Source organism: Staurois parvus, unplaced genomic scaffold, assembly GCF_062004578.1.
Source record: "Staurois parvus isolate SC_StPar_1 unplaced genomic scaffold, SC_StPar_1.0 ptg000153l, whole genome shotgun sequence".
Taxonomy (NCBI): Eukaryota; Metazoa; Chordata; class Amphibia; order Anura; family Ranidae; genus Staurois; species Staurois parvus.
The window spans coordinates 17,026,709-17,053,815 of NW_028317949.1; positions in this window are offsets into that span (position 1 = coordinate 17,026,709).

Genomic DNA, 27,107 nt, shown 5'->3' on the forward strand with positions numbered 1-27,107 from the left:
CCAGGGGAATTGAGCTCTGTAGGCAAGGGAAACTGAGGATGATTCGTCTTGCGATGCTTCTTGCCATGCTTCATTGGTCAATTTTGTTAGAAGGCCTCTTCATGATGGATCAGGGAGTCAGGTGACCCAGGCAGATGTGTTCCCCATACTGACTTGGCAGAACTCCATGTTCTCACTCTGTCAACTGTATACATTAAAGACATATAAATTGACTGGCGGATTTCTCTCTCAGTCATTAACAGCTGTTAGCAACTGTATAAGAGGACTTGAGCTCCTCACCCACTGATGTTTAAAGAGCTCAGCCAATGATGGGGAACCCTAGATGTGAATCGTGTGGCATTCAGGTTCAACGCAAAGCTGGACACATTTGTATCCAGGACAAAGGATCCTCGAGTACTTGTGGTGGATGCTCTAGTGACACCTTGGGACCAGTTATCCTCAATCTATGCTTTTCTGTAATTGCAGCTTCTACCTTGTTTGTTTTGAAGGATTTAAATGAAAAACATTTTTGTAATTCTGATCACCCCTGCCTGGCCCAGGAGAACTTAAAACTCCAAAGAGGTGGACATGTCATGTCGGATGATCCCTGGACCCATCCAGACTAACCCATCCTACGGTTGCAAGGTCTGTTCTTCTATCTTTCTCTACAGTCACTGGCTTTGACAGCATGGCTGTTGAAACCAAGGTCCTATGAAACAAGGGTGTCTTGGGTTCAGCCATCCCTACTCTGCTTAAATTTAGAAAGGCAACTTTCAAAAAGACTTACAAAAGGGCTTAGAAGGCATATTTTTTCTTGGTGTGAGGCACAGCAGGTTCACTTTTGCTTGTATGTGGTTGGCCATATTCCTTCCTCCAATTGGGAGTGATCAGAATCTGGCCTTGAGTACAGAAAAGAGTCAGATATCTACCTTGGTGGTCCTTTTTCAGAGATGTATTGCCTCACACTCTTTGGCTTTTGTACTAGGTGTGTCGCACATGTTAATACTCATGTACTTTCTGTATTGCAGAAATATCTAGTTAATCCCATCTGGGATATTTTATTTGATCCTTCTGACTTCAAAAGGTTATTTTTTTCTGGTCACCATTACTTGACTGCTTTTTCTGTAACACGCTGTTCCTGGTTCTGTACCATGATAGGGTGGTTCTTCATCCTTGACCATCCTTTTTGCTTAAGTGGTTTCTTAGTTCCTGCCCAAAATATTGTGTTACCATTATTTTATCCTAAACTTCAGACAATGGAGGAAAAGTCTTTACACACTTTGAATGTGGTGTGTGCTATGAGGTGTTACCTGAACTCGGTTGCTGCTATTTGATAGCAGGATTCTCTCATTGTGCTTCCTGAGAGCGCACAAAAGGGTCTTGCAGCTTAAAAATGTGGAATTTCTCAATGCATCTGGCGATATATTGCTCAAGCTTATGTTTCAAAGGGTGAGGTCCTACCTTGTCTGGGTATAGCCCATTTTACTAGGAGTGTTGATAGCTCCTGAACTATTCATCATCAAGCTACAGTGGCTCATGTTTGTGAAGTTGCTACCTGGTTTTCATGTTGTTTTTTACTAAGTTTTCCCAAGTGGATGTTTGTGCCGCTGAGAATGCTTCCTTTGGTCAGCACATTTTGATGTTCTTACCTATTCTTGTTTGGTTGTTGGTGTTTGGTTGTCATGTGCCTTGTTCTAAATTAATTGCTTTGGGACATCTCTATCACTATGAATATGAAGAATCTCTGTGCCCTGGGATGCAAAAAAAAAAAATCTTTTTCTGTGAGTACATTATGGGAAACAGTGATACTGCCCCTCTTCCTTTATTGTTCATGACTTCCTACAAAAACCAGTGCGTGGCCTAGCACGAATTATATCTGGAAGGGGGCTTCCTGTCTTCATTTTTTATTTTTTTTACCAGGGTTCAGTAACCTGAAGGTGGTAGCTTAACCTTATCATTATACACATGATGATGCTCTATGTCCCGTGATCTACTCAAGGAAAAGGATTTTACATGTAAACCAAAAATCCAGCCATATGCTACTTGAGTCATTTTTAAACTTATTGTCATTAAAATGACTTTTCCAGTTCAATTTTCAGCCCCTTGTTATATTCTACGATTGTCATAAATTCAAATGTCACTTCTTTGCAAAATGTCAACCTAGGGACATTTGTTACACTGCACAAACTCGCACAGAAATCTTATTTCATACTTCTGTGATTGAAACACTTCTTTTCCCAGTAGTCTGAACTGAGCCACAAGTCAAATTACAGATATCCCCTGCAGCACTTTGTATTACAGAAATTGAGTTGCTCAGATGATTATAATGAAGACTGACCCTCCATTTAGAAGTTTGTTTGAGAAAGGAAATGCTAAGACAAAGAACAAGTTCTTTAGGACAGAGAAAGTTATGAAGAATCCTTACCATATATATAGTAACTTGGGGAATGTTTATGCTCATTGGTCGATGCATTTTTAAAAGTGAGTCCATGGCAGGCAGGAACTATATTCGAGGGCCTAGTAGACTGTGTTTATAAAAAAAAAAGCCAAAAACAAAACAAAACTCCAACATAAGCTTTCCCACACAGGGGTTTTTCTCCAGCAAATAAAAATGCTGAGCCACGTGGCTCTCTCAACCATGTTCAGACACCACTGGCCTCTTGACTGGGTTTTCCCAGTATGTCAAACTAGCTCCCACCAGAGACTTTCACAATGACAGACTCTCATACTGTCACTATATACACTATATTGCCTAAACTATTGGGACACCCAAAAAATGTGTACAAATTTCTATTTGTGATGAAACAAATCACACATGTCTACAGCAAACCTTGACATAGTGAGAACTGGGAGTGTAACATACACTGTATTGACAAGAGTATTGGGCCAGCCCTCCAAATCATTGGATTCAGGTGTTCCAATCATCTCCATGTCTATAGGTGTATAAAATCAAGCACCTAGGCATGAAGACTGCTTCTAAAATCATTTGTGAAAGAATGAATTTCTCTCGGGAGCTCAGTGAATTCAAGCGTGGTACCGTAATAGTTTTCCACCTGTGCAATAAGTCCATCCAGGAAATTTCCTTGCTACTAATTATTCCACAGTCAACTGTTAGTGGTATTATAACAAAGTAGATGCATATAGGAACAACAGCAACTTAGTCACAAAGTGGTAGGCCACGTAAAATGACAGAGCGGGGTCATCGCATGCTGAAGCCCACAGTGCACAGAAATCACAAACTTTCTGCAGAGTCAATAGCTAAAGACCTCCAAACTTCTTGGGGCCTTCAGATTAGCACAACAACAGTGAGTAGAGAGAGTCATGGAATGGGTTTCCATGGCCAAGCATCACCAAGTGCAATGCAAAGCATCAGATGCAGTGCTGTAAAGCACGCCACCACTGAACTCAAGAGCAGTGGAGAACTGTTCTCTGGATTGACAAATCATGCTTCTCTGTCAATCTGATGGACATGTCTGGGTTTGGCAGTTGCCAGGAGAACGTATTTGCCTGACTTCATTGTGCCAAGTGTAAAGTTTGGTGGAGGGGGGATTATGGTGCGGGGTTGATTTTCAGGGGTTGGGCTTGGCCCCTTAGTTCCAGTGAAGGGAACTTTAAGGTGTCAGCATACCAAGACATTTTGGACAATTTCATGCTCCCAACTTTGTGGGAACAGTTTGGGGATGGCCCCTTCCTGTTCCAACATGACTGCACACTGTTGCACAAAGCACAAAGAATGAGCAAGTTTGGGGTTAAGGAACTTGACTGGCCTGCACAGTCCTGCCCTCAACCCAATAGAACACCCTTGGGATGAATTAGAGTAGAATTAGAGTGGAGAATTAGAGTAGAGACTTGCAAGACACACACACACATATAACCTGAAGTGATGTTTAACCTCCCTGGCGGTATGATTATTTCAGATTTTTGGTGCTGAAAGCAGTACCATTATTTTGCATGGAAATATGTAGTTTTTTTATTGTAGGCCTGTAATTTTTAGGAATATCCCACTGAAATCTGTCCAAACAAGAGTCTAGTAACCATTCCGGATGTGATAAAACTTGAAACACGAAATCATAAATTATAATTTAATAATCATAAAAAATAATAATATAATAATAAATTTAATTCAATAATATAATCAAACCAAAAACACTGAAATTTGAAATATAGCGCCAAGTTCGCACATCGCTGAGCAAAGTCACAAAATCGTTTTCAGTGTCTGATGATGAATTTCCCCACGAATCATTATCACTCAATTCTGCAAGTGGTTCTGATTTACTATCGCTGTTCTCTAGCTGGTCTAAAACCGCTTTTGACCTAAAAGGACACTTTTTGGAAGCCATGGACTTTTCTAAGTTTCCAGGCAGAAAGAACAGTCAAAATGCAGGCAGGGCACAGGACAAAGCACTAGGGACAAAATGTATGTGAAATGCTTTGAAACAGCAATGTTTTGCTATGTAATATTTGTTTACAAAAAAATGACAAATTTTTAAAATTTTTAAATTTTCCACCGGTTTCGGTCCCCATATGTCCCGACTTCACAGTGACCGGAACACGGAAGCCGGATGCCGGCATCGGCCGGAGGAGATGGCCGGGGATGCTGCAGAAGGGACATCGCGAGAGCGAAGGACAAGGTAAGCGCTGCAGGGAATCCCTGAGCAACGCCGCATGGTAAGCCCGAGTGTAGCTCGGGGTTACCGCTTGTGGTACTGAAATTTCACCCCGAGCTACACTCGGGAATACCGCCAGGGAGGTTAAACAAACTTGAGGTTGTTATTATTACTATTTTTTTTCTTGTTTATGAAGACAGGCAAGTACAGCTATAAATGGTAAGTTTCATCAATGGAAAGATCTTGTTAATGAGCATGACTATCCCCAATAGGTATGCATTGGTACTTATCTTTCTAAGACTTTGAACTTCTATGAGTAGGCAGTCTTAGAACAGTATTAAAACTGATTTTGTTTTCAAAGTCGCATATTATGTTACACTGGGGTACACATAGGGAACAATGAAAAGATTGCTTGGAAAATCTATGGATAGGATGGTTGGAAGAACCAGGTAAGTGATTTTAGTTAATATCATTCTCTTACTTAAATCACAAGTCCAATTTTATAGAAATGCTGGATAAATTTCCACGTTAACTACAAGAAATAGTTTTAGCCAGCTTCAGCTAATGTTAACCAATTCATAAATCCTTTGGTTGCTTTGGTATTTGGTATTAATATTCTGACATCTGAAGAGTTAGTGTTGTGGTATTGGTGACAAATGCAAATCCAATTGTAGAGTAGAGTAGGTTATTGTATAAAATGTAGCTTTCATATTACAAACAAAACATTTCATGTTAAGGGTATGTGATGTGGTTTTTAGTCAGACAGCATACATATATATACAGTATATAATTTTATAATTTATAAGGACAGGTAATTCCCCTTTAAACCTATTAAAGTCAGGCAAGTTCTTTGAGTGGAGATTTTGAATGAAGAATGAGAGAAAAGGAAATTTATCTGAAGCTGCTAAGAACTTAGAGGGCTGTGCTGATGACCAGCTTAAGGTGGGAAACAGTTTTGGAGCTGTACACCTTCTGTTGGACCATATTGTTCTGTTTAGTGCCATTGCTGAAGACGAGTGATCCCCCATGCACATGGAGGATAGATGACAATGGACATGGACAAGAGATTTAAGATGACCTAAGATGCTTAACTAGGGGCTGAGTAGAAGAAGCCAGCAGCTTCCCACTCTCGGAAGTGTTGATTTCAGAAGAAACGTTACCCAGCATTATTTTTTGACAAAGGAAAAGCTTTCAGTGTGTAAGTGGGTTGCAGTTTTGCTGGTTAGGTGCTGCCCTATATGGAAAGGTTGGGGTTAACTGTATTTCCAAAATTGTTTGCTTGGCGGGCTTTTTGAGTCCAACCCACTGGTCCTGTGTGTATAAAAAGGGGACCGTGGTCCAGAGATGAGAGCCCTGGGGGTGCAAGGAAAGAAAGCCACTTGGAGGCCTAATACCATCATGTAAGGGGACTGCTGGGACCTGTTGTGCTCCCCAAAGATGCCAGCTGAAGGATTCTGCTGAGACTTATGGACTCTGATGGACTCTGATGGACACAAGCCTGAATTGGGGTTTAGGGATATAGGGAAGAAAGCAAAGCGTGGAAACTTTGCCTTTTGCCTGCTCTGAAGTTATTACAGAAGTGTAATGTATATAACTGGCACCATACACAGCTTCTCACTGGGTCAATAACACATTGGGGTATGAAGACAGGCATGGTTATCAGAAGTGAACAGTCAGTACAAAGCAGCCTGCCATTAAGCCTGTACCTAAATCTGATGGGATGGCCTCTAGTAGCCACAGAGATGTTGTCAGCACTCCTTTTGCAGAGGCCTTTCTCCCATAAGAAGTGGATTGGCTCACAGTAATCATCATGTGCAGAGGTATGGGAAGTCACAGGTTCAGCTTGTTCCTCCTAAATGCAAGTTTCAATGAAGGCGTACATTGACACGAGAGTTAACTGGAGGACAGTTATGGTGCAAATGTCCACAGTGTACATACATCTCTAAAAGCAGAGGCCAACCTTAAGGTTGAGTATTCCCTGACGGCGGCTTCAGCTTTGACCCTGGGCTTTGATGGAAATGGTAGAAATAGGAGGTACCCCATCTGCAAGGAAAGTGACCCTAGAGAAGTCCAGAAGAACCCACCCCAAGGGCAGTCCTCTTAAGTGACCCAGAATTGTTGCCCAACTAGTTAATGGGAAGCATGGAGGAAAGGTCTTACATTAAATGCCCCCCACGCCTACAAGTGGAATGGGCTTCAGTTGTGGTATACATGTTTTGATGACATAAGCTATGCCTCCCAAAAAGTATAACTTTCTATAAAGTCCAAGAGATTGGCATAAATAATCCCTTTAAAGAAACTAATAATTATATAAAAAAAACCCCACCTAGTATTTTACTACTACATTTCATTCTGTGCTTAGCTCATAAATAAATGCTTCTTTTGCCGTTTCATATGTATTAGCTTATCACATAACAAGGTACTAATACAAATAATCGCTGTGATTATAAAGTGCATCTTTATACATAAATTAATTTGGTAGATGAAATTATAACTGGGAATTAATGGCATACAAATACCCCTCATGGCATACAAAAACAACAAATTCAATCTAATTTCTCTTGGCAATGTTTCAAAGTCATTTTCCTGTAACAGTACATGGATTATGTTTGTTTCAGATTATTCATCCATACATTCATTAACTTATATCAAAAAGATTATGTGCAAGGCTGATTTGCTATACCAGATGGATTTAGTTCACCTAATGCATTTGATTTTTTTCCACCTCATTACTTACTATTTTCAGTTATTTAATAGACATTTGCATGCATTATATTAGCTTTATTAACAGTAAAACATATGTCAACAACACAGCATCATTAATTGTAATCTCTTAAAATAGAAACAAGCTACACACTGAATTAATTACATCTTTGTAGTTCTAACGGTTGGACACAGAGACAGTCCAACTAGCAAAGGTATTGTAATGGAGCATAAAACGTCCCTCTAATAAAGCGAAGGACACTCCTAAATTTAACCAATTCTGCTCTCATACCTTTATGCCTTATGAACCAGAGCAATTTTTTAATTTCCACTACAGGCCTATTTAATCAGTGGTAACTGTGTCATTACTTAAGATAACAAAATAATATTGCATACATTTTTTAGGGGGACAAACTAGGCTTTCTTTTGGCATTACTATCTTTCTAAAATTATATTTGTCTTCGTTATCTGTAGACAAAAGGCATAAAAAAGAACAAAATAGTCTATTTTAACCAATGTTTTAAAAAACTGCACATGTTTAATTTCAATAATTTTTATTGAAGGTTTTCAAGAAAAATTATTTAACAGAGATAGACATTTGGTTCAGTTTAGAATGTATGCATACAATACAGCTTTATTAGACAGTTACCCCACCTTTTGGCTGGGGTCGGAGCTATAGTTGCTGCATAAGCATCAGAGGTATGCTTGGGATGGACTGAACCGTGGGGAGGTGTAGTAGGTGCTGAGGGGGATTAAACAGGAGGGAGAGTAATGGGGGGGGAAGTGGACAGAGGGAGGATAGGTTGTGTGAGGATGAGGGAGAAGTACCAGTCTGACGTGGATAGTTTGTGCGATTGTCTGTACAGTATCAGGATTTTACGGAGCAGTTAGGATTTTGTAACCAGTTTGACCATAGAGAATTAAACTTATGTTGGGTGGAGTTATTAGTGGCCAGTCTTTTTTCCATTTCGCATTGGAAGTTAAGATCTGACATTAGCGATTGAAAGGAAGGGGCTGTGGTGGTATTCCAGAGTCGGGTTATGTTTAGTTTTGCTGCAAAAAGAATGTGGACCATGATGGTACGGGAGGTATATGGGAATTTGTTAATCCCAATATGTAGGAGTGCAAGTTCCGGATTGGGGTTTATCATTGTTTTGGAGATTTCAGCTATTAGTTGGAATACGCTATTCCAAAAGGATTTAATAGATTTGCAAGACCAAAGTATGTGAAGAGTAGAACCTACGTCCCCGCATTGTCTCCAACAGGAAGGGGAGTGTTTTGGATAGAAAATGGCAAGTCTGGCAGGGTTAGGTACCATTGATGAAGTATTTTAAAATAAGATTCCCAGTGTGAGCTGCAGTGAGAGGATTTGTAAGTGTAATTAAATGCAGTAGTCCATGAGTGGGTTGGGATGGTTTCCGCTAGGGTTTTTTCCCCAATTGGATAAAGAGGTAGATTTTAAGGTAAATTGTAGGTCTGTTAAATATTTGTAGAAGGTGGAGATGCCTTTACTTGGGTAATGCGGTTTGGAGAAATAAGTGTAGGCCGTAACCAGGATTGTTATGGTTTGGGGTATGTTGTTCGTTCGTATGCAGTGGATGATTCATAGGTAAGTGAAATATTCAGCGGCCGGGAGGCTAAATTTGGTGTGAAGATATTGAAATGAGTGTAGGATGTTATTTTTGTAAAGATCTGATATGTGATGTATGTTTCGTTTTTTCCACTGGGTTAAATCTAACGAGGGCGTAATGGAGTGTAGTATGTTGAGTGGAGTATGGAGTTGTTTGGAGTCTGCGTAATCTGTGGATAAAAGATCTTTCCAAGCTTGAAGAGTGGCTTGGATGCATGGGTGTTTTAAGTGATATGTCGTTTGTGAGAATATTGTGGTTAAGAGTAGATGTGATTTAAGTGGAAGGAAGGGTGAGGTTTCCATTATGGACCAGGATTTTTCTCTGGTTGGGTGCCACCAAAAATAAATTTGGTCCATGAGAGTGACATTATAGTAAGATTTGAGGTGTGGTAGGCTAGAGCCTCCTTTGGAGGGTGGTCTGATTAGAAAATTGGTGGTACTTCAAGGTTTTTTGGAATTCCATAAAAATCTGGTAAATATCGATTGAAGTTTGGAGAAGAAAGTACTGGGGATTGGTATAGGGAGAGTGCAAAAGATATAAAGAATTTTCGGTAGGATGAGCATTTTTAGTGTCGCTACTCTGCTTATTTTAGATACGGTAATTCTGAGGTACGAAGGTTGGCAAATTCTTGGGGTATAGTTTCAAGTAGTTTTTTATGGTTCAAATTAAATAGTTGGTATGTTGTAGCAGAGAGTTTGAGTCCCAGATATGGGATGGTATTTTTTTCCCATGTGAAGGGGAATTGTTTAGCAAGGGATAGTTGAGTGACATATGGTGTGTGGAGGTTTAAAATTGAGTATTTGGGCTCGTTTAGTTTATAATAGGAGACTATCGTATATTGCTGGAGATGGGTACGAATTGTTTGGAGGGATTTGAGTGGGTTGGTAATCATCAATATGATGTCGTCTGCGAATAGGCTAATTTTGTGCTCAGTGTTAAGGTGCCGTATGCCAGTGAACATTGGGTCATCCCGAAGTTTAGATGCTAGGGGTTCAATGAGTAGTGCGAATATGATAGGAGATAGAGGGCAGTCTTGTCTGGTGCCATTGGTAATAGCAAAGGGAACTGATAGTGTTCCGCCTGTTAACACTCTGGCTGAGGGGAGGGAGTATAGTGCCAAAATGGCTATTAACATCCAACCTGTGATGCCAAATTTTTGTAGGGTCATTTGCAAAAATAGCCAGTGTATGCGGTCGAATGCTTGTTCGGCTTCGAACGATAAAAGCAATGAGGGTTGCTTGGTTTGCTCTAAGTGATGGATGAGGGATATGAGTCTTCTAGTAGCGTCAGGTGCCTGACGGCCTGGTCTGGGTGTATCAAAGTGAGAAGATAGGGGAGTAGTCTGCACACTATAATTTTTGCATAAAGCTTGACGTCTGTGTTAAGTAGGGAAATTGGTCTATAATTTTGGACATATTGCGGATCTTTGCCAGGTTTTGGTATTGTTATTGTCGACTGTAGCATGTCTTTGGGGAATGTGCCATTGGTGGCTGCGTGGTTAAAGAGTCTGGTCAGATATGGTGAAAGGTTAGGGACAAATTGTTTGTAGTACTCGTTTATATAGCCATCGTTTCCTGGAGACTTTTTAACCAATACACGCCCGGCCAATAGCCAAAAGGCGGCCGGAAAAATTAGAAAAACTAGAGCTTTCTTTTGAATTGTTTGTTGCTATTCTGTCTCTCAGTGTAACAATACACCTACCATTCGATATTTAGACTGATCATTTCTTTGTGAGTGGCTAAACATTCAAAATCAGCAGGGGATCAAATACTTATTTCCTTCACTGTATATCTGAAAATTGATCAATCCTGAAGTACTGACAGCCAATCTAATTTCTTGAGGCCCAAAAATGTCAGAACAATACAGATATCCCCCAAATGACTCCTTTTTGCAAAGTAGACAGTCTAAAAGGCATGGCAAGCTTTTTGAAGTTGTAATTTGTTTGTCATAATTTTTTTAAAAAAAATTTACATACTGTCACCAATGCAGTACCACGTCAACATATAACCGATGTGTTGGTGATCAGGGACACTGACTGGTGATATTACGAAAAAAAAATTATAATTTTTCTCAAATTTTATTTTTTTTATTTTTAATGCATTGTTTTTATTTTTGATTAAATTTTTTACTCTTTAAGATTTTTTTTTCATATTACACTATGAACAAAGTAGTAGTAACATTGTACTTTGGGGATGTCATCATTAATTTTTTTTTTAACACAATTTGATTGCTTATAGCAAACAGTGTATTTGCTGTAAGCAAGCATTTAACTGAATGAAATCAATTCATTCAGGTTTTTTTGATGTGATTAGCTGTGATTGACCATGGCTAATCACATGAGCCTGTGCATGTGATCACTGTGACCATTCACAGCTAGACACTTGTATACAATGGAGGTCACAACGGTCATGTGACCTGGTGTGATTGGTCACAGCAGGTCACATGGTACTGGCAACGGGGCCGGTACACAGATCTGTCTTTGGCTGTGTCTGGGGTACATAGCTGGTACACAGCCGGTGACAGATCTCACCACTGCACGGCCCTGGGGGCGAGACGCGATCCGGGAAGGGCGTCATATGACGCCCTTCCAGATCGACGAGAGTTTTCTCGGCCATCATTTTACTATGGTCTGGGTGGGAAGTGGTTAATGTATAATGAATGTGTTCTGAGAGGACCAGGTTGCTGCCTCTCAAATAGTCTCAGCAATGCGCTGTTCAAAAAGTTTCCACTGCCCTGGTTGAATGTGCTCCTAAGTCTTCTGGAATAGGAAGTTCTAGTGTAGAGAAGGATCTTTTAATTATCTTACCAATCCAAGAGGCTATTGTACTTGTTGATGCTGACTGTCCTTTCCTGAGCACCACAAACCAGAGTTGGTTCTGGCCAGCTCAGTGGATTGCTTTAAAAAAGACCTGGATTCTTTCTTAGATACACAGAATATAACTGGATATTTAATTAATTTTTAATATTCAAAGCAAACTCCCCCATTCATCCATGTCTCCATGCTTTATTTTGCTGAGAAATCCCTTTTAAAAACACACTCCAGTATTTCTGGCTATGGCCATCTTGAGTAAGTGCAGATGATTCATGTAGCATTTTTTTCCTGGAATCCATCTACCCTTAACTCATGCATTCAGGGAGGAAGGTGTATTTCAAATAAATGCAAAAAAAAAAAATTAAAGTAAATATGATACACTTTCCTATCTATATACTAATGCTAGCAACATAAGGATTAAAAACAGTCAATATTCACTGCTTTAGGCCATGCTGTATCAAGAACAGATTTTCGGCTTGCCTGCATGAAGAGGTGACTGCCAAGCAGGCCTTTGAAGTAAAGCCAAAATCCAGGGGTTGTGGTTCTCTTACTTTATCAAGGAAAGATCGTAAATTGAGTTCCTGGTTAAAGTGGAAGGATGGAGACATCTTAGGGTAAAGTGGTCTAAAAGTTTTAGGACTACTCTGTCCAGGTAGAATTTTAAGTGAGACTTCTCATGTATAAAATCCTGCAGTTCTGACATCCTTTTCACAGAGGCTGTGGCAATCAGAAACAGTCTTCAGGACTAGATTCCACAGTATAGCCATTTTGTGGGATAGAAGATTCAAGGACCGCAGACAGGTTCCACTTAGGGATTAATGGTTTCCTGGGAGGTCTTAACTTCATGCAAGCCTTTAAGAATTGCATCACTAAAGGTTAGGGGTTCATTTAACCTTTGTAAGTGACAACTTTTAATGTACTTGAATTCTGTTTTTTGTCTGGCTCCAGTTGTAAGAAATGAGAACCTGGGCTGGTCCTGGCGATAAAAGATTCCAGGCTTTTTTCTCCATGAGACCTACACATTTTGCCCAAATTCTCTGGTACGTCTTCTTCATGGAGACCTTTCTGGCTTGAAGCAAGATAGCCACTACCTCCACTGAGCACCCCGACTTAGTAGCATTCACCTCTCAACTTCCATGCCATCAAATGTAGTCTCTTTGGGGCCGCATGGCAAAACTGGACTTGAGAGAGCAGATCCGCTGTCACTGGCAGAGGCATTGATGACTCAAAGCTCAACTGTAGGAGAGACAGAAACCAGAGCCACCTTGGCCAAAGCTGTATAATTGCATTTATCATTAATGAAATCTGCTTGAGTCTGGCTAAGAATCTGGATACCAGAGGCATTGGGGGATAGATGTACCTCAGCTGAAAGTTCCACTGGCAGTGTAAGAAGTCTAACCCTTCCATTTTTGGGTATGGTCCCAAGATCCCCACATTCAGAGTTAACTGACTGAACACCCAAGCAGAGGGACCACTTGTTTGATAATAAAGAGTCAGTTAACCAGCTAATTGTTTTTGAATTGCTGGCACAATCTGCCCTCAAGTCTTTTTAATGAATCTGAGCCCGTTCAATTAACAGTTACACTTCCAATACGAGAGTTTAACTCCTTGTCTAGGCCCAGTACAACTCTCACTGAAGGAGGGAATTCCAGGATATTCTTAAATGCTGTGCTTAGTTTGAGCATACTCAATACTATGCCTTGTGAGCTGAACCTCCACTGACCCTGAGCAGCCTGCTCCTTTAAACACACACCCCCAACCTTTCTGGCTGGTGTCTGCCATGATAATGTTCAATTCTGAAACAATTGTTTGATATCTCTTCTGATTTTGAAGATAATGTGCATCAGCTGGCATAGAGAGATGCCATCCCATTGCTTGAGAAAGGAAATATGAAACAATTAGGTAGACCACTGTGCCCACTGGATCATCAGAATGGCCAATGATAAAGACCCTAGGATACTCAGGCAATGTTTTACTGGAAGATACTTTGCTCCCAAAGGTTATTTGACTTTCTCTATCAGAGGACAAATTTTCTGTTGTAGAATTTCTACAGATTTTATTTGCATATCTAAGAGTGCACCCAAGAACACCATTCCTCGGGTTGAGTAGAGGAAGCTCTTCTTCCAATCAATTGATCACATAAAACTTTGTAGATTGTGTCTCAACACTGGACAAGCATCTCTCAATTGCTGGCTAGAAGGAGGATGTTGTCTAATTAGTGGTGTATTCTCATCCCCTTTTCCCTTAAGTTCACTATGGCAGGCACCTCTCAAGGGAGATGGAAAGACCAACGAGAAGGCAGTGAAATTGGTAGTGGGACTGATGCATCGCAAAATTAAGGTAATTCTGGAATGCAGGATGGCCAGGAATGTGTAAGTAGGAGTCTGATAAATCTACAGAGAGCATCCAGTCTCTCAGATTTATTGATAGTAGAATTGATTGGAGACTCCATCTTTAATGACTCCAAATATAGGTGCTTGCCGAGTTATTTCATATCTAGCACTGGGTACAGGTTGTTTGCTTGTTTTTCTCACTAGGAACAGAGGTGAATAAAAGCCTCTTCTTCTTTGGGTGCTTGAATCCTCCACTATCACTCACTTTTGAAGTAATTCAGCCAAAAAATGGACTAAATTTTTTTGCATTTCCGTCAAGTCTGGTAGCCTGGTTGGCTGGAACTGATCAGACAGTGGATACCTCTTTAACTTCCACAGTTGTCCAACAAATATAGACATTACACCCCACTGATCCTGAATGTTTTTCAACCAGGTGTGTGCAAAAAGCTTCAATCTGGCTCCCAAGACATGTAATCATAATGTCAGGACCGAAATGAAAACATGACAGTGACAGTTGCTACTGTATTTCTTTCTAGATGCACTCTAAAAATACCTTGCACCTAGACAGAAAATTCCTTGTACCCAGAAAGAAATACTTTCCTAAAGCAGCTCCACTGCTAGAACAAAAAGTATAAAAAAGCCACCATGCAAATGAAGAGTTATAATACTAAACTGTCCAGGGGGGCATGATTACGGTCTTTGCTGTTATTAGAAGCTACTGTGGTGAAAAATCTTCAGCACTCCTGAGTGATTTGGATGCCTGAACTCCTGCCTTCATGCTATAGTTCCATCCACTGGCCTATTTGATACTACTGTGTCCCTGCATATTTGTGGTAACATAGCTATCACAGGGAAAACCACAATATGCAGTGTGGAACAAAGGCATCCAACACACTCATAATATGGAAGATTCTTCAAGTGTTTTAACTCTTCAACAGAGCAAAGGTCAGCATCACTGCCCACTGGATTAATAGTTATTATAATTCTTCTTTTGCAGGATGGCCCTGTCAAAGGAAAATGTCTATCACCAGAGTCACTTTAAAATTTGTTGTAAAAAAAACCCCAAACATTGTAAAAAGCTTTTAAAATTATTAAAAATAGAAAACAGAACAAAATAACAGGAAATAAAGCTTTAGCTTCCACATTTATCATCAGCTATTTGATGCAGATTGCATTCTTTAAAAGAAAATCCTAATTTCACATCCTCCATTGACTTCATAGCAAATGGTAAGAATTTAAACAATGTATCTATCTTTGTCATTAATTTAGGCAAAGTTAAAATGCTTAATTTCATTCATCCCTGATACACCACCGTCTTATGAGTTGTATCTGAGTAATAGGGATCTTTGTATTCCAGTGTCTCAAATGTTCATTGTGGAAATCCACAGTTCTTTAGGCTACAGCTTGGACCAGGGCTTTTTTTTCTCTGAAAAAAAGGTGCAGGAACTCACTCTCCCCCCTAGGTCACGCTTGTCTCTTCCCCTAGAACCACTTCCTTTAGAGAACAGTCAACCAAGTATAATTTGTGGAGCTAGCATGAGCCCTTAGAGTTTGTTATTGCAGTTAAAGCAATAATAGACCCACTACAGCAAGAAGAGATCCCTCCAGAAACAATAGACAGCCCCCCATACCCAGCAACAATAGATAGCCCACCATATATTCAGCAAAGAGACAGACCACCATATATTCAGTAAAGAGATGGCCCAATCCAGCAAGGAGACATTCCCACAAAGTCAGCAAAGAGACAGCCCAATTCAGCAAAGAAACATCCCCATATATTAAACAAAGAGATGGCCAATCAAGCAAAGAGGTATCCCCATATATTCAGCAAACATACAGCCCAATCCAGCAAAGACACAGCCCAACCCAGCAGAAATATAATCATATTCAGCAAAGAAACATCCCAATCCAGCAAAGAGACATCCCAATCCAACAAAGAGTCAACCCAATCCAGCAAAGAGACATCCACAGCCAGCAATGATACAACTCAATCGAGCAAGGAAACAGTCCAATCCAGCAAAGATACATCCCCATATAGTCAGCAAAGAAACATCCCAATCCAGCAAAGAGACATCCTCATATATTCAGCAAAAAGACTACCCAATCCAGCAAACAAACAGCCCAACCCAAGAAAGAGACATCTCCATCTACAAAGAGACATTCTAGTTCAACAAAGAGACAGCCCCGCCCAGCAAAGGGACAGCCCCGCCCAGCAAAGGGACAGCCCCGCCCAGCAAAGGGACAGTCACAGGAAGCACAGGCCCACATCCAAGCACATTAACAGTCACACAATGACAGCCCCATAGTGCAACATTACCAAATTTATAAAAAAAAATGTCTAACAACTAGGCTTCAGTTAACAGTGAGCACTCAGCAGTCAGTCAGGCAGGCTACATGCATCGCACCTCCTCTACATGGCTGAGCTGCAAATGGCACCAAAACTAACATCCGGTCTGCAGCGAGAGGTGGAGTTCGGATGATATTACTCTGTCTTCCGCTCTCTCAGGCTGCAACCGGAAATAAGTGAGGTGCATCGGCTTTGCTGAGGCTAAGCAATACAGATAGTGCTTCTTCTCCTCACTGTCTCTGGCGAAGGTGACGAAATGCCATTCTGATACTTTCTGCCAGAAACAAGCCCTGGCTTGAACTAAAATAAAACTATAAATATATGACAGTGATATGATAAGATATCCAACAATGACAATGATAATGTATACACACATGCAGATAAAGGGGATCAAAAAACATCCCTACTACCCAATCTGTCCCTGCCCCCACACACCTCAAATCAGGCACATCAAGAACTCGACCAGATGGAATCCTAGGAGAAAGCCCACAGGAAAAACAGGAGCAAACCAACAACGGCACAAGGCAAACTTCAGAGGGGGTATAATGACCAGAGAATTACCCTAGTAAAATAAAATCATTGGCTATAAAATATTCTACCACAATCTGTCTTTTTATTATATATACACTATATTGCCAAACGTATTGGGACACCCTTTCAAGTCATTGGATTCAGGTGTTCCTATCACCTCCATGGCCACAGGTGTATAAAATCAAGCACCTAGGCATGCAGCCTGCTTCTATAAACATTTGTGAAAGAACTGGTCACTCTCAAGAGCTTAGTAAATTCAAGCATGGTGCCATGATAGGTTGCCACCTGAGCAATACGTCTATCTGTGAAATATTCCACGATCAACTGTTAGTGGTATTATAACACAGTGAAAGCAACTGGGAACAACAGTAACTCATGAAGTAAATAAAATGTGTAAAATCCTCCTGCGCTTAATGGATTACCTATAAATTCTTGTCTGGAGCAGCCAGCACTGAATCTGATACCCAACAGTTAAATAATACAATTGTATAGAAAAAATAGTGCAGCGCTTAACAATGACCATAGAAAATACACTATTAACAACACATGGATAATTGGTGACACAAGAAGTTAATGGTAACGATAACAGTGCCCCTCTCACTCCCACTTAATTCGGTGAGTGTGATAAATAAAATAAATCATTGAAAGTTCTCAATCAAATAAGTGACAGTGCCAACAACGCACACAACTTCATGCAAGGTGAATAGGTAGAACTTAGGTGATGGCGAGTGAATCCTCCTCTGGCCAAAATGCCCCCTCACCTTATTGCAATGACCCACTGGGTCTATGCGCCTTCAAGATCACTAAGTGGGATCTTAACCACATATGCTGCCAGACAAGCTCCTCCAATCCTTGCTTCAAGTGGAGATAATGCACTGGACACCTTGGCTCCTGACCACCGCTGGTCATGTCACTTGACAGGATAATAAAGGATAAAAAGACTCTGATAGTGTACACATGCATAGGTGTACTGCATGGGTGAACTTGCCTCACTATCAGGTGTACCAAGATGGCGGTAGACCGGAAATGCGTCACCGCTCACCGGAAGCTGCGTTCTCACGTGAGGAGGATACCAGCCTGTAATCTTGGAAGGAGGCACATTAGTGCTCACCCTATGTAAGTGCTATTCCACCTTTATTAAAGCACTGAGTATTTAGACTACTACACTGTCAGAGTCTTTTAATCCTTTATTATCCTGTTGAGTGACATAACCAGCGGTGGTCAGGAGCCAAGGTGTCCAGTGCATTATCTCCACTTGAAGCAAGGATTGGAGGAGCTTGGCTGGCAGCATATGTGGATAAGATCCCACTTAGTGATCTTGAAGGCGCATAGACCCAGTGGGTCATTGCAATAAGGTGAGGGGGCATTTTGGCCAGAGGAGGATTGTCACTCACCATCACCTAAGTTCTACCTATGCACCTTGCATGAAGTTGTGTGCGTTGTTGGCACCGTCACTTTATTGATTGCGAACTGTCAATGATTTATTGATCACACTCACCGAATTATTAAGTGGGAGTGAGAGGGGCACTGTTACCGTTACCATTAACTCCTTTTGTCACCAATTATCCATGTGTTGTTAATAGAGTGTATTTTCTATGGTCATTGTTAAGCGCTGCACTATTTTTCTATACAAACTCATGAAGTAAAATGACAGAGAGGGGTCAGCACATGCTGAAGTGCACAGTACGCAGAAGTAGCTAACTGTCTGCAGCGTCAATAGCTATAGACCACCAAACTTCATGTGGCCTTCAGATTAGCACAACAACAGTACATATATATCTTCATGGAATGGATTTCCATGGCCGAGCAGCTGCATCCAAGCCTTACATCACCAAATGCAATGCAAAGCGTGGGATGCACTGGTGTAAAACACATCACTACTGGACTCTAGAGCAGTGGAGACATGTTCTCTGGAGTGACAAATCATGCTTCTCTGTCTGGCAATCCGATGGATGTGTCTGGGTTTGGCGGTTGCCAGGAGAACAGTACTTGCTTGACTGCATTGCACCAAGTGTAAAGTTTGGTGGAGGGGGGTATTATGGTGTGGGGTTGTTTTTCAGGGGTTGGGCTTGGCCCCTAGTTTCAGTGAAGGGAACTCTTAAGGTGTCAGCATACTAAGACATTTTGGACAATTTCATGCTCCCAACGTTTTGGGAACAGTTTGGGGATGGCCCCTTCCTGTTCCAACATGACTGCGCACCACTGCACAAAGCAAGGTCCATAAAGACATGGATAAGCAAGTTTGGGGTGGAAGAAATTGACTGGCCTGCACAGAGTTCTGACCTCAACCCGATAGAACACCTTTGGGATGAATTAGAGCGGAGACTATGAGCCTTCTTGTCTGACATAACTGCCTGACCTCACAAATGTGCTTCTGGAAGAATGGTCAAACATTCCCATAGACGCACTCCTAAACCTTGTAGACAGCACAGCCTTCAACCAGAAAATTCTAGATCACTCCATGCTTCCCTCAGGCTGAACAGCTTTACAGACTTGCTGATTTAATTTTCTAGCAGGACTTGGTACCTGCCCACACTGCCAAAAGTACCAATACCTGGTTTAATGAACATGGTATCACTGTGCTTGACTGGCCAGCAAACTCTTCTGACCTAAACCCCATAGAGAATCGGTGGGGTATTGTCAAGAGGAAGATGAGAGACACCAGACCCAACAATGCAGATGAGCTGAAGGCCGCTATCAAAGCAACCTGGGCTTTCATAACACAGAATATAGTTAGCAACTACCTGAGTACTTACAAGTGAAAAAGTTCCAGGGTATGTCTCTTGATCCTTCAGGAATAGTGCCAAAACGGCCCCTCCACACAGACAGAGTCTGACGTCATATCCGGGTGAGGACATATTATTGGAGTCTGCACATGCTCATGGGTTCCGTCCACCCACAACTCACTGTCTATCCACAGGAAGCACACTAAAAGATAGGTGAATGCTTGGGAGACAAAAAGTCTACCCAAATGCATAGGAAATGTTGCAACCTATGCATAGCACCATCTTGTGACTGAAAAGGAGATGATTTATATAGAGGACATTATTTGAAATCATTCTCAAATCGGCATCAGGGGTAAAAATCCGCAAAAAATGTCAAGCAATAAATAACCTCACCCTTCTCTGGGGAGATGTGATAGGGGTAATGCGGGAATACAGTGCCCTTGCAGGATCTACAAACAGGTGGGCGCTGGTTAACACTAGGAGAAAAGAAAATCTCCCGGGGAAAACCTCAAGCGCCCTCCATGTCCATATCGTTGCCCAATAGGACCACCTTTGGGGACCCACTCCAAATTATAACCCCGGGGTTATAATTAGGAGTGGATCCCCAAAGGTGGCCCTATTGCAAATAAGCCAACTTTATTAAACTATATAAAACCTTATGATTACACCATACTCACATGTACATGTGCCTAAGGACCAGCACCAGGTACATACAGCACTTATAGTTAAGATGACTGCTGCCACCACCCCGGGACCAGAAGCTAGGTTGCACTCCAGGAATGGGATGTTGCATATCAGCTGGGGAACACTGCTTAAACTAGTTTTGTCAATAATTGGACATCTTTGGGAAGCTTCTGGTATCCGTAAGCAGGTATATGTTAGTGATATACCTGCTTGCTGATACCTTATCCTGTACAGCACACTGTATCCTATTACCCCATCTCTACTCCCCTTGTTCCCAGTCCCAGTCCGATAGTTGGTTTGGGTTTGCTTTACTGCCTTGTTTAGTTTTCACCTTTGCTTATGGTCTGTTGGTGGTGGATAGCTGTGTGTATTAATAAATTTTGTTTTATTCATACTCAGCCTGCTTCCAGTGTCTTAAGTATAGCTACACTGAATTGGTCATTCCTGCTGCTGTTAGATATCTGCACCCGGTATTCCTTACAAAGGGTAATCACCATCTGAGTACCAAGCCACAACGCCTTCTAAAGCATAATTAGTAATTGAAGGCACATCAGCACACTGATGATATCATCTTTCTGCTCCCCTGTAAGCATGTTCAGTTTTAGGCTGTAGGTTGAAGCAGATTATATCAAGATAGATTTAGGCATTTATACTTTAAATGCATTTGAACGTTTTAATGAATTTAATTACTGAATTAAATTCAGTTTTTATATTCTTTGAGAACAACCTCTTAACAGCGACCTTTCTTGTCCACTCACCTCAAGGATCGTGCTTAAACTTGAACTCTAGCATTTGTGCACTGTACACTGACCAGGGCTGTAGATAATTCTTACTTCTGGGGGGGGTTCAGCTCACATTTTTGCTGCCCCCCACAACTTCTCCCCCCTTGAAGGAATGAAGGAAGGGAGGGGTGGAAGGAAGGAAGTGGTGGATGGGTGGAAGAAAAAAAAGATCAAAGGAAGGAAGGGGTGGATGGAAGGAAGGGGTGGGTGGAAAAAAGGGTGGGTGGAAGGAAGGGGTGGATGGAAAGAGGGGTGGGTGGAAGGAAGGAGTGGGTGGAAGGAAGGAAGGGGTGTGTGGAAGGAAGGAAGGGGTGGATGGATGGAAGGAAGGAAAGAAGAGGTGGATGGAAGGGAGGGGTGGGTGAAAGGAAGGAAGAGTGGGTGGAAGGAAGGGTGGGTGAAAGGAAGGAAGGAAGGGGTGGGTAGAAGGAAGGATAGGAGGGAGGGAGGGAGGGAGGAAGGGGTGAGTGGAAGGAAGTGAGGGGTGGAAGGAAGGAAGGGGTGGGTGAAAGGAAGGAAGTGTGGAAGGAAGGGAGAGTTGGGTGGAAGGAAGGAAAGGAGGGGTGGGTGGAAGAAAGGAAGGGTGAGTGGAAGGAAGGAAAGGAGGGGTGGGTGGAAGGAAGGAAGTGAGAGTGGGAGGAATGTAGGGGTGGGTGTAAGGAAGGAAGGGAAGGATGGAAGGAAGGAATGGAGGGGGTGGAAGGAAAGGAGGGGGGTGGAAGGAAGGGAAAGCAAAGGCTAAGTCCAAGCTTGTGTGTAAGGGATTGCCGGCAAGAAGAATCGCTATCGAGAACGCGCATGCGCATAGGAATTCCCATAGGAGAATTGCCGGTTGTGTGCATGCACGCAGGAATGCGCAATCGCGCACATGCACGTGCACACGCAGGGCGAAGATTGGCGCCAGATGGCCCATTTAAGCAGTGCTTCTGCTCAGGTTCAGTGCTGACTGGTCTTGACCGTGTCCTGCTTGTTCCTGTCGATTCCTCCGTTACCAACCCGGCTTGTTCCTGACCCGACTTCGATTACTCTCCTGCTACCGGTTCATGACTTCGGCTCTGCTCCTGACTTTGGCTTTTCCTTCTGATTCTGTACCGCGCTGCCCGACTGTTGATGACCCTGGCTATCCTATGACTCTGCTCCAGTCTCTTGTCCTTGCTATCTACCTTGCTCTGCTGCACGTCTGGCAAGCCACAAAACCTGCTCTGCCTATTATTACGGTGCCCAAATCAGAGGATCATCTGCCTTCCAAGGTCATCATCTGCAAGAGCTGCAAACAACAACTACTGGCGCTTTTCTCCCCCTGGTCCCTAGACTCCCTCTGTTCAAACATCAGCGGGGTCAGGGCTAGTGACACAAGTGAGGCCGACCTCGTCAATTCAGTCTCCCATCAGGTACGTGACATTGTGACATCAACATCCCACTTCTTTGGCTCATTGATAGAATACATTGCTTTCTATGAGTGGCTGGGCACTGCTCAGACAGGAAAGTCTTGGCTTGCACCGGAACAGAGTGCTGTATGCTGCATGTAGCCTCAACTATATACAGTTCATACAGCACATCCAGCAGCGTCACATGTTAGTGAGGGACATAGTTTGTTTGGGCCAGCTTGGCCCAAACAAACTATGTAAAGGCTATAAAAAGGTGGAGTTCAGTTTTAACTTTAACCTCTTCATGTCGGCTGCACACAAATGTGCGGCCTCCCAGCGTCTGGGCCTAGACGCCGAGGGGCCGCACATTTTCGTGCAATTAACAAAAAACATATGTGCTGAGACCGCGCAGCCTGCGCGCTCCCATCACACATGTCCGCTACTCACGGAAAGGTCCCGGTCTGCTCTTTCGACCATGTGACTGCCATGACGATGCGTCACGGCAGTCACATGATCCCTAAACCCCACCCTGCCCGTCCCACCTCCCGGCTTCTGAAACTTTTAAAGGGCCAGGAGGCGCCAGCGGGAAGGGGTTAATTACATAACATTACTTAAACGGACCAAAACAATGCATTTTGTACAAGTTATTAGATGCATCCCTTTTGTGCAGCTTCAGAGGAGTGTGGGCGTAAGCCATGGGAAAGTGAACACAGCAGCCGACAGTCACAGCTCTGATGCTTCTGAAGGAGTCATGGTGAGTTTGACTAAACTTTCCTTCCACCCCCTCTCCCCCCTCCCTTCACCCCCCCTTCCATCCTTCCACCTCCCTCCTCCCTTTCTTCCATCCTTTCACCCCCCTCCCTCCCCTCCATACCTTCCACCTTCCCTCCCTTCCATCCTTCCACCCCCCCCTTCCCTTCCATCCTTCCACCTCCCCCTCCCTCCCTTCCATCCTTCCCCCTCCCCCTCCCTTCCATCCTTCCACCCCCCTCCCTTCCATCCTTCCACCTCCCCCCCTCTCTTTCATCCTTCCACCCCCCTCCCTTCCATCCTTCCACCTCCCCCTCCTTTCCTTCGAACCCCCCTTCCTTCCATTCTCCCACTCCCCCTCCTTTCCTTCTACCCTCCCCTCCCTTCCTTCCACCCCCCTCCTTCCATTCCCCCTCTTTTCCTTCCACCCCCTCCATTTCTTCCTTCCATCCTTCCACCCTTCCCTTCCTTCCTTCCACATACCCCTGCATTCCTCCCACTCTCGCTTCCTTCCTTCCATCCACCCCTCCTTTCCTTCCTTCCACTCATCCTTCCTTCCTTCCACCCACCCCTCCCTTCCTTCCACCCTTCCTTCCTTTCACCCACCCTTCCTTCCACACACCCCTTCCTTCCTTCCACCCACTTCTTCCTTCCACCCACCCCTCTTTCCATCCACCCCTTCCTTCCATTCACCCCTTCCTTTGTTCCTTTTTTTCTTCCACCCACCCCTCCCTTCCTTCAAGGGGGAGAAGTTGTGGGGGGAGGCAGCAAAAATATGAGCTGAACCCCCCCAGAAGAACAAATTATCTATAGCCCTGGTCAGTGTACAGTGCACAAAAGCATCTGTCACAGTGTACCAGTGCACAAAACAAATAAATAATAAAAAAGCACCCCGTCCCGCCTTGCTCACGTGCAAAGGCGAACACATGCATTGGTCTCATATGAATACGTAAACAGCGATTGCACCACACATGTGAGGTATCACTGTGAACGTCAGAGCGAGAACAATAATTCTAGCACCAGACCTAATCTGTAACTCTAAACTGCTAATCTGTAAAGGCTTATAAAGCATTGCCTATGGAGTGTAAATTCCACATTTGTACCAGTGATCCATATCTGTCACGGCGTACAAGCATAAAATCCACATCTGTACCAGTGATCCACAGCTGTCATGGCGTATCAGTGTAAAATCCACATCTACCAAGGTGATCCACATCTGTCACGGTGTACCAGTGTAAATTCCACATCTGTCCCAGTGATTCACATCTGTCATGGTGTACCAGTAGTCATCTACTTCTGTACCAGTGATCCACATCTGTCATGATGTACCAGTGAAATATTAACATCTCTACCAGTGATCCACATCTATCACAGTGTACCAGTGTAAAATTCACATCTGTACCAGTGACCCACATCTGTCATGGTGAACCAGTGGTCATCCACTTCTGTACCAATGATCAACATCTGTCACGGCCTACCAGTGTCACATCCACATCTGTCACAGTGTACCAGTGCTCATCCACTTCTGTACCAGTGATCAACATCTGTCACGGCTAGAGATGAGCGAATCGAACCAGGCGAAGTGGAATTCGTTTCGAATTTCAGGAAAAATTTGATTCGTGGCGAATCCGAATATTAGCATACTTCGGGTGCGCGAATCGGATTTTTCCCGATCAGCCGGCAAAAGTGTCCCTGCAGAGAGCTCCGCTATTTCTGACAGTTCTCTGACAGTTCCTTCACATGTACAGCGGTTGAAACATTGTATCTATTTGTTTCCATTTAGGATACAGATGTTTTTATTCGGAAATAGATACAATGTTTCAACCGCTGTAAATGTGAAGGAACTGTCAGAGAACTGTCAGAAATAGCGGAGCTCTCTGCAGATACACTTTTTGCTGTACTGGAATACTTCTTCTTTTCATTCTTCTTTTCATTCTTCTCATTCTTCTTTTCATTCTTCTTTTCATTCTTCTTCTCATTCTTCTTTTCATTCTTCTTCTTCTTTTCATTCTTCTTTTCATTCTTCTCATTCTTCTTTTCTTCTTCATGAGAAGAAGAATGAGAAGAAGAATGAAAAGAAGAATGAGAAGAATGAAAAGAAGAATGAGAAGAAGAATGAAAAGAAGAATGAGAAGAAGAATGAGAAGAATGAAAAGAAGAATGAGAAGAATGAAAAGAAGAATGAAAAGAAGAAGAAGAAGAATGAAAAGAAGAAGAAGAAGAATGAAAAGAAGAATGAAAAGAAGAAGAAGAATGAAAAGAAGAATGAGAAGAAGAATGAAAAGAAGAATGAAAGAAGAATGAGAAGAATGAAAAGAAGAATGAAAAGAAGAAGAAGAATGAAAAGAAGAATGAGAAGAAGAATGAAAAGAAGAATGAGAAGAAGAATGAGAAGAATGAAAAGAAGAATGAAAAGAAGAATGAAAAGAAGAAGAAGAAGAATAAAAGAAGAAGAAGAATGAAAAGAAGAATGAAAAGAAGAAGAAGAAGAATCTTTTCATTCTTCTCATTCTTCTTTTCATTCTTCTTCTTCTTCTTTTCATTCTTCTTCTTCTTTTCATTCTTCTTTTCATTCTTCTTCTTCTTCTTTTCATTCTTCTTCTTTTCATTCTTCTTTTCATTCTTCTTCTTTTTCTTTTCATTCTTCTTTTTCTTTTCATTCTTCTCATTCTTCTTTTCATTCTTCTTCTTCTTCTTCTTTTCATTCTTCTTTTCATTCTTCTTCTTCTTTTCATTCTTCTTCTTCTTCTTTTCATTCTTCTTTTCATTCTTCTCATTCTTCTTTTCATTCTTCTTCTCATTCTTCTTCTCATTCTTCTTTTCATTCTTCTTTTCATTCTTCTCATTCTTCTTTTCTTCTTCATGAAAAGAAGAATGAGAAGAAGAATGAAAAGAAGAATGAAAAGAAGAAGAAGAATGAAAAGAAGAATGAGAAGAAGAATGAAAAGAAGAATGAAAAGAAGAATGAAAAGAAGAATGAAAAGAAGAATGAGAAGAATGAAAAGAAGAATGAAAAGAAGAAGAAGAAGAATGAAAAGAAGAAGAAGAATGAAAAGAAGAATGAAAAAAAGAAGAAGAAGAATCTTTTCATTCTTCTCATTCTTCTTTTCATTCTTCTTCTTCTTCTTTTCATTCTTCTTCTTCTTTTCATTCTTCTTCTTCTTCTTTTCATTCTTCTTCTTTTCATTCTTCTTTTTATTCTTCTTCTTCTTCTTTTCATTCTTCTCATTCTTCTTTTCATTCTTCTTCTTCTTCTTTTCATTCTTCTTCTTCTTTTCATTCTTCTTCTTTTTCTTTTCATTCTTCTTCTTCTTCTTTTCATTCTTCTTCTTTTTCTTTTCATTCTTCTTCTTCTTCTTTTCATTCTTCTTCTTCTTTTCATTCTTCTTCTTCTTTTCCTTCTTCTTCTTCTTCTTTTCATTCTTCTTTTCCTTCTTCTTTTCATTCTTCTCATTCTTCTTTTCATTCTTCTTTTCATTCTTCTTCTCATTCTTCTTTTCATTCTTCTTCTTCTTTTCATTCTTCTTTTCATTCTTCTCATTCTTCTTTTCTTCTTCATGAAAAGAAGAATGAGAAGAAGAATGAAAAGAAGAATGAAAAGAAGAATGAGAAGAATGAAAAGAAGAATGAAAAGAAGAAGAAGAATGAAAAGAAGAATGAGAAGAAGAATGAAAAGAAGAATGAGAAGAAGAATGAGAAGAATGAAAAGAAGAATGAAAAGAAGAAGAAGTAGAATGAAAAGAAGAAGAAGAGAATGAAAAGAAGAAGAATGAAAAGAAGAATGAGAAGAAGAATGAAAAGAAGAATGAAAAGAAGAAGAAGAATGAAAAGAAGAATGAGAAGAAGAATGAAAAG